This window comes from Rattus norvegicus, chromosome 10 (genome assembly GCF_021556685.1).
Source record: "Rattus norvegicus strain SHRSP/BbbUtx chromosome 10, alternate assembly SHRSP_T2T, whole genome shotgun sequence".
In the NCBI taxonomy this organism is placed as follows: domain Eukaryota; kingdom Metazoa; phylum Chordata; class Mammalia; order Rodentia; family Muridae; genus Rattus; species Rattus norvegicus.
Genome location: NC_141543.1, coordinates 72,088,901 through 72,097,500, shown reverse-complemented (window position 1 = coordinate 72,097,500; position 8,600 = coordinate 72,088,901). Strand labels below are relative to the sequence as shown.

At 45.7% G+C, this 8,600-nt stretch overlaps 1 protein-coding gene and 1 pseudogene across 2 annotated transcripts in view; both read left to right on the top strand.

The window, feature by feature from the left end:
- Positions 1-8,600, top strand: part of Asic2 (acid sensing ion channel subunit 2) — a 1,063,476-nt gene that overhangs the window by 756,047 nt on the left and 298,829 nt on the right.
- Rangrf-ps1 (RAN guanine nucleotide release factor, pseudogene 1) lies at positions 948-1,598 on the top strand (annotated as a pseudogene).

The window sequence follows — 8,600 nt, the reverse complement described above, 5'->3', positions numbered from 1 at the left end:
TGATCTCCATTCATTCTTTCACACTCTTCAGCTGCTCGACACTGTGTCTTTCCTGACTTAGAGTGTGTTTTCCATTTCTGCCTGGATTGACCTCTCCTGTGTTCTTCACCCAGTAACCTGCTCAGCCTTCAGGTTCCAGTTTGAAATCCCTCCCCCACCCCTGCAGAGTTTCCCTCAGCATCTTGAACTAGTTTAGGGCAGATGGTGACAGGCTCTCAGACATCCTTCCTGTCTTTCTCCAAAGCCATCACCACAGCCTCCTTTAATTAATCCTTTGTGTGAATATCTACTTAATAGCTGTTCTCCCATGGTGCCATGAGTTCCATAAAGCCAGGGCCTAGCTTGTTTGTTTGCCATGGCATCTCCAGTGGCCAGGCCCAAATAGATAGTCAATATGTGACTGTCAATGATGGGCTGAGTATCAGATGAAAAGCCTCTAGTACAGAGGCTGAAGTCTGCATTCAGCCAACATTTTCCTTCCTTCCTTCTCTTCCTCCTCATATTTCTCTCTGTCTTTCTGTCTCTGTCTCTCTCTGTCTCTCTGTCTCTGTCTCTGCCTCTCTCTCTCTCTCTCTCTCTCTCTCACACACACACACACACACACACACACACACACACACACACACACACCTTTCTATTAAAATGAAAACTTGTTTGCCTACACAGTCCTGGTGGTGCATGCAGGTAATCCCAGCTACTCAAGAGACTAAGGCAAGAAGGTCACAACTTCAAGACCTGCCTGGACTATAGAGTAAGTTGGGGACCAGCCTGGTCAACATAGTGAAACTTCATCTCAAAATAAAACACCTAGATCTTAAAGGTCCAGGAGCTTAGTAGGACCGGAGGAGGTGGTGGCCGCTCCGGGAACACCAGGGGAAATGATGCCCTGAAGGCCTGTGTAGGTTTCTTTAAAATCTCGCTAATGTCCAGACTCAAGTACCAGATCTATGGAGCCCGCCAGAAACTGTCCACTGCTCGGAGGCGCCTTCTCTGACACCCCCCCCCAGGCGCCATTGATGTGAGTGACCTCCGACCCGTGCCAGACAACCAAGAAGCTTTCTGCCATCCTGTGACGGACCAGAGTCTGATCTGGAGGGGCGGGCCCACGTGCAGGGCTCAGCGGCTGCGCGGTACCATTTTGAGGACGTTGGCGGGGTGCAGGGGGCTAGGGCTGTGCGCGTGCTGTCTGTAGAACTTATCCCTGAGAGGCTGCTGTCAAGATGCCTGGTTCCTTTCCGGCAAGCAGCAGGTCGCTAAAGAGAACCAACAGGTAGCAAAGGATGTCCCAGTGCGTCAGGCCTTGCTTCGGTTGCCCCAGTATCACACTGACCTTTCGCTCACCCTCAGTCAGCCCCCGTGTCACAGCAGGCCTCTTGGCCCAGAAAATCTGTCACATCCACCTTGGAGCCTGGGTAACTGTGAACAGCTGGTGACTAGTTTGACTCTTCATGATCCCAACCTCTTTGGTCCCCAGTAAAGATGGTTGAGACACAACTGAGGACTCAGGGACCCAGCTCTGAGAGGGGGGAGTTTCTTTCTGCTGCTGCCCTGGATGTGAACATAAGATACCTCCTCGGCAGAAATAAACTTGCTTTATGAAGAACAATAAATAAATAAATAAATAAATAAATAAATAAACAAACAAACAAACCACCTGTCCATTTATTCTGGGGATATAGCTCAGTGGTGAGCACCTGCCTAGTATATGTGAAGCCTGTTTCTGGTGGGCCCCTACCTGGGAGGTGGAAGGCCATCTCAAAGGGTAGCCATACTCTTAGCTCTAAAAGATGCTACCCTTTTTTTTTTTTCCGTTTTTCTTTTTTTCAGAGCTGGGGACCGAACTCAGGGCCTTGCGCTTGCTAGGCAAGCGCTCTACCACTGAGTTGAATCCCCAACCCCTTATATGCTACCCTTTTTATAAAGCAATTACACTTGGCTGCACTACGGCCAACAACACACAGCTGTCTTATTCATTTAAATAGTTCTCCAGCTGTTTGTGAATCTGTTCAGGAAGCCTTAGAGAGAACCGCAGGGTCCTATCCTCCAGGATTGTATTCTTGTGACTCTTCAGTCGAGCTTCTACATTATAGTGAATCAGCTGCTAAAGTAGCTGTACTTTTGACTCCCCAAATTACAGGGTTCACATGGCCGTCTTGTTCACTCTTCCTGTCATAACGCTACACGGGAGTCTTTTTCTGAGAAGTCTATCCCTCTCCTCTGCATACCATGGCAGCTCCCTCAACTCTCTTACTCCTCTCACCCACCGACCTGTGGGGTAGGGACACTTTTGTCTTGTCTTGTCTTGTTGTGTCTCGGCCTTCATTACCCTCTGTACTTATAAAGCTTTGATGTCCCAGACCGGGGCTCTCAGACAGTGAGTAGCCAGGCAGTTGTATGAGTTGCTAAGTTCATTGAGAGTGAGGGTCAAGACTTCTGGTTCTCGTGGGTCATACCACTCAGCACACTGCACTCAGCAGGTGCCTAATAGAGGCCCGCTGTAGCAAATTGGCACAAATCGCAAATGAACCTTCCCCATTACGTTAGGGAAAATGGCAGGTCTGTTATTTTGGCTGAATTCTGGAAATATTTGGCTCTTATTTCCCACCGGCATTTTCCACTGTCACTTGGGAGGCAAAGTGGGGTGATTCAGACGTATTTCTCACCCACGCGCAGAGCTGTCTTTGCCCCACTTTCAGTCTGCCACAGCCTCTGATCTCTGAAGTTCAGAGATGGGGTGTGAGGGATGGAAATGAAGACAACCCCCCCCCAAGCCCTCAACAACAAAGTCTTAAGAGAGGGCTAATTCTAACTGCTGATGGCTGACTCTGGTGTGTTCTGCCCCTAAGAAAGAGAAGCTAGAGGTGGGAGTCCTTAGGGGAGTCTTTCCAGTTTCCAGGCAGGGCAAAAAGAAACCCATGATGTCTTGAGTAGACTAAGACCCAGTGCTGTCCCCACTATTTAACTTCCAGAACTGTGGAGTGCCTCGCCAGGTGATGGCCTGCAGGACAAAACACTGGAACAGCCCAGTTACGCTGACATCACAATGTTCATAAAGGGGGCTATAAACTCATCAAAAAGAAAAGACATAAGGAAACCTCTATATATATCTTTTTTCCACTGAAGAACTCTTTTTTATCCAATGTTTAATAGAGGGTGTTTCTAGCTCGCTTTCCCTGAGGGCTGAGATATGGTTACTTCTGAGTCTTATCTCCACCAAGAAGCAAAGGTGCTCCTTTAAGGAAGAAATAATAATAATAATAATAATAATAATAATAATAATAATAATCAGTAGCAATAATGATAAAACGCTAGGAGCAGACTTTTATGATTTAGATATGGTTCGTTTTCAACAAAACTCATGTTAAAGTTTGATTCCTGCGTCAGCCACTTTTCTGCTACTATAGAGAAGAGTTGAGATAATTAGCTTACGAGGAGGAAAGGTTTATTTTGGCTTACAGCTCTGGAACTTTCTGTTGGTGGCCAGTTGACCTTTGGCTTCGAAACTGTGGGGAAATAATGCATCACGCTGGAGAAGGTGCAGCAGGGAAAACTCATCTACTTCATTACAGGGCGTGAAAGAGACAAAGAGGAAAACCAATAAATCTTTATTGAGTGCACACTCCCTATAACTGGAAGACCTTCTTCTAAGCCTCACCTCTTAAAGGCTTTATCAGCTCCTAATAACGCTGCAGGCTGTGGACTAGACTTTACCATGTGAGCCCATGGGTGACATTGAACAAAACCAGAACAACTCCCAATGTAGTCATGTGTAGAGGTAGTAGGGCCCTTCAGGAGGTGATTAAAATAAATGAATGCACTTGTGCACATGAATCCATGCACCCATGGAGCTGGAAGAGGACATCAGGATGCCTGGAGCTGGAGTTGCTGAGTTCACTGTGAGTCACCCTGAGTGGGAATTGAGAATGAAAGTTGAGTCTTCTGCAAGAGCAGCCAGCCCTCTTACCTACTTGAGCATCTCCCTAGCCCCAGAATTAATAAAACTTTTAGATCGTTAAGAAGGATTAATACCTTTCCAACGGGAGCGAGTTCTGACTCTGATATCCCATAGGAACCTCATTATTCACTGAGAGATCCTGTTGAGAGGAAGCAAGACTGTTGGATTCAGCTGTCTTCCCCCCCAACCCCCCACCCCGTGCGCACACTCTTTTGCACAAACCCATCAGCCTCTCTCTTAAGGAGATGAAGCAGCATGAGGCCCCTACCAGACGCAAAGCAAAAGGAGCACTTTGCTCTTGGACCTTCAGAACAGGATGTGAATCAAAACAAACCTATTTTCTTTATAAATTACCCAGCCCCAGGTATTTTGTTACAACAATAGAAAACACGCAGAGAGATAGATTAATCCTGTTTGTGTGTGCCCTAAGGATTCCTATAGAAATATATATTTTAATGCAGTTAAATGATAAATTTTTAAAACTATAGTACAGGAGCAGTAAGTAGGGCTTTGTTTTTGTTTTTACAGAGGCTTGCTTTTCAGGTTTTAATTCTGGCACAGATACGCTGTACATCCTCACTTGAGTAAATCGATTCCCCTTCTGGGCTTCAGATTTCATATCTGTAAAAATGAGCATAAGAATTTAGAAAGCTCCTTCATCTCTGATCTGAGTTCTTGTAACTCCATAACAGAAATGAATGGTGCATTTATTAAATGCAGAATGTTTTCTGTATAAATGATGTGTGTGTTCATCCGATTAGTATTTATTTGTGCCTGCCTTGTGCTAGGCGATGGCACAGGCAGACAAACAGAAACCTGCTGACAAGAAGATAAGGGGGCTGAGGATGTAACTTGGTGGTAAAGCAATTGCCTTTGGTAAAGCAAAGCATAAGGCCTTGGGTTCAATCCCTGGTGAAGGATTTCCGGGGAGGAAGCCTTGGGCTTAAGAGGAGAAATCTTACCAGGAAGAGAAAGGGGGTGGGGAATGATTGTTTATAGTGGAGAGCACAGATACATCACAATCTAAGGGTTCTATATGTGAAAGCAAATTATTTACTTCCTTCCTTCCCTCCCTCCCTCTTTCCTTTCTTCCTTTTCAATACTAATGACTGAACCCAGAGAGAGCCTCTTGCCTATTAGGCAAGTCCTCTGCTACTAAGCTATGGTCCTTACCAAGAAAGCACATTTTTCATGAAATCCAGTCAACTCTTAGACTGAGTTAGTTGGTGATTTGTGTTCTTTCTTTCGTTCGTTTTCTTTCTTTCTTTTTCTTTCTTTCTCCCTTCCTTCCTTTCTTCCTTCCTTCCTTTCTTTCTTTCTTTCTTCCTTATTTATTTTTTACTTATTTACTTTTCATCCTGCTCACAACCCCAATCCCAGTCACCCCTTCCACAATCCTTCCCCTCTCTTCCTCCCCTTCCCCTCAGAATGGGTGGGGTGCCCCTGGGTATCCCCCAGCCCTGGCATATCAAGTCTCTGTGAGGCTGGGTGTATCCTTCCGAACTGTGAATACTCCCTCCACCTTCCCTGGATCTCAGTGAGTCCGCTCTGTAAAGTACAAGGATGGCAATGCAGTGGCCATTCTAAGGGCTATAATGATCACACACTAGGTCTACAATGACCACATGCAAAGAACCATCACAAAGAGGGAGAGGCTGGAGAGGTCAGAGGTTGCGTGACCTTGCTGCTCTTCCATTATGAGGTAGCTCACAATGGCCTGTGAGCCTAGCTCCAACAGATCTGATGCCTTCTGGACTTTGCAGGTAGCTTCATGCATGTCTGCATACATGGCTTCCAGGAATCCCACACTAGTTATCAGGCTGTACTTTTTTACCCAATAACCTGCCTTAGCAGCTCTAAGGTTGTACTTTTAAATGGCCGACCATAGCAATCCTCCCCATAAGCTTTCTCCAAATTTCTCTTCTCCTAGGACTTGGGCTTGTCCCTGAGACTATTCTAATGCATCTGTGTCATGTTCTACCCACGGAGATCAGCTCCCAAGCAAAACAAACAAAAGAGAACAAAACAAAACATTCAAAAAACCCACTGGCATCTTTTCTCCCTTCCAAGCTACAAAACGGAAAGGTCTTCCTATGCCTACTTTTCTGCTCAGAACACTGGTCCCCCCCACCATTCTCGGCAATGAGAAGTCACTGAGTTTCTTCTCTCTGGCGTACCTGCTACATGGGCTCCCCTCAGGTCTTGGAGGTCATTTGCCTTCCTAACGGGGATTGCAGGAATTCGTGCGGGAGCAAAGGGAGGAAATGAAAACAAGTTATTATGTCAGCCAGGCACCCTGCTATATTTATTTATCCATTAATTAAAGTAATGAGAAACGAAACCTACTGTTCAGGGGGCAGGAGCTGAGGCTTTGCCGCTTGGAAACCGGTTGGCTGTGCGGGGGTGGGTGTGGTGTATAGTCCGAAAGAGGTAGCAGCAGGAGCTCCTGTCAGCAATTTCTAAAGCCTTGGGAAGCTGGGGACAGAAGAGGACCTCAATTTGGCCCCCAACCCTCCTCCTGGTCTTCCTGGAAGTGAAAGCTGCCCAGCTGATCAGGCTGAGTAACTTGCTGCAGGTGGTCCGGAACCCAGCATCCCACACAAATGGAGAGGTTTACATCTCATCCCAGACATAAGCTTTGTTAAAGAAAGGAAAAGACAGCAGGGGTGGGGAGGCAGAAGGAAGGACTTAGAAGGCCCTAGAAGGAAGGAGGAGAACAGTGGAGTGCTGGATTTCCAATGCATGACAGAAGAATCACCCAGTCCGAAGCCACAGAGGGGTTGACCTTCAGGGTCCACCATCAAAGCTCACATGAGCCCTGGATGGCAGCAGAAGGGACCGTTGTTCCCAGTGTGCTCAGTACATTGGCTGGGCATGGAGATACAACTCTTTCAGGAAAGCTAGCATCCTCCACTAGATGGAGGGAAGGGGCAAGATAAAAGGAACAGCTCCGGGCAACATCCAAAGTTCTTGGGAGTTTGATTAATTGCTTTAATTACCCAGCCTGTAGCCATTAAGGCAAGTGGACAATAGAAGCACAAGAATAAGACCCAAGATTAGGCCTCGGGCGACTGCAGTGTTATTTCTCCAGCTATGGAACCCATGTCTCTAAAGCTGGTGTTGGAGTCAGAGAAGAGGAGTGTTGAGGGCGTGACCCAAGGCAGAACAACACCGATTAGCGCCCAGCCTCTTCCCTTGTCCTCGCATCTCCCTGGGAGAATTAAGTGCCGGCAAAACAATTTGCATCTGGAAAATCTCCAAAGTGGATTTTATTCTCGCCCAAATGTTACCCAGTATTTTAATTAACCTGGGCTTATTCTTCTAATTACTCGAGTTTTATGCGGTGAATTGCTGTTCAGGAGTGGAGACGATCAGTAAACACAATTACTGTGTATAATACTCCTACCAAAGCTTTGCCCTTAAAATTTTATTTAAAAAATAATAATTAGTAACATAAATCTTTAATTTCTGGTTCACTGAGGCAGACAGACTGGGGAAGATAGAAAAAACCAAGAGCTCTCTTCAAATGTGAAGGTTTCTTAGTAGTCACCCACCGTGTGATGCTTTAATGGGCTTTCATTGCTCTTAGAAATATCCATGAGAAAGGCTAAGGGTGCAAAAGATGCTGTGATATATTATGGAATGGGGGGAAAAATCAGGCCCAAGAGAATGTCAGTGACGTAACATTTTTATATAAGGTTATCAAGAAGCCATTATGTGTCTGTGTGTATCCAAATGTGTGCTCAAAATATATGGCAGAACATATAGCAATTAGACAAGCTACCTACCCTTGGAAAGCAGGAATGGAGCCGGAGGAGAGGAGAAGAGAGACTCTTCATTTCTATTTTGAACGCTGCAGTATTAACGTCTGAATTCTATTTTAGAAGTGTGACTTTTGTGTTAAGTGTTTCTGTAAATTCTGAAAACCACTGGTTTTTGAATAAACAGAGAGCATCACATCCTACAGCTTTGCCTGGGGAGGTCTGTGTTCAGGGAGGGGAAGCCTGGGCATGGATAGGAGCCTACGTGCAAGGAAGACTGTCTGTTTGCAGGATGGCTGCATCTGCAAACCCCTGAGCTCTAAGAGCATCCTCTTATCTGCAGCAGAAGCACCTTGAGGAAGCTGGTCCCCTTGGCCTGATTCCTGGATTCTGCTCTGAGATTCAACTCTGATGTCTTTGACTTCTTTCCATCCCCGTTTTTTCCCCCTCAGGAGATAGAAAACCTGTTTTCTTGTCCTACCTCCTGACCTCACCCATCCCTGTCTCCCTCCTGGACCCCATCTTAGACTCATCCTTGGTTTGTCCACCTTCAGTTTTTAATAACCACCTATTTGCTATCTGGATTACGCCATCAGCATATGCCATCCCTAGCTCTCCTTCTTGGCTCCCAGTCTGATCTAGTGTTTAATCACACACACACACACACACACATGTATATATATATATATTAACTTAATGTTAATTCTAAACACAAGGCAATTGTTTATGTCATGGGTCCATTGAAGAAACACCAACTTAGAACCAGATATAGGTGGGGACTCTGGAGCAAGACAAAAACACTATATATTATAAAGTTGTTTACTTTAAAATGGTTTAGGTTTTATGTGAATTTTAGTTTGAGAGTATATTTTTTTAATGTAGGC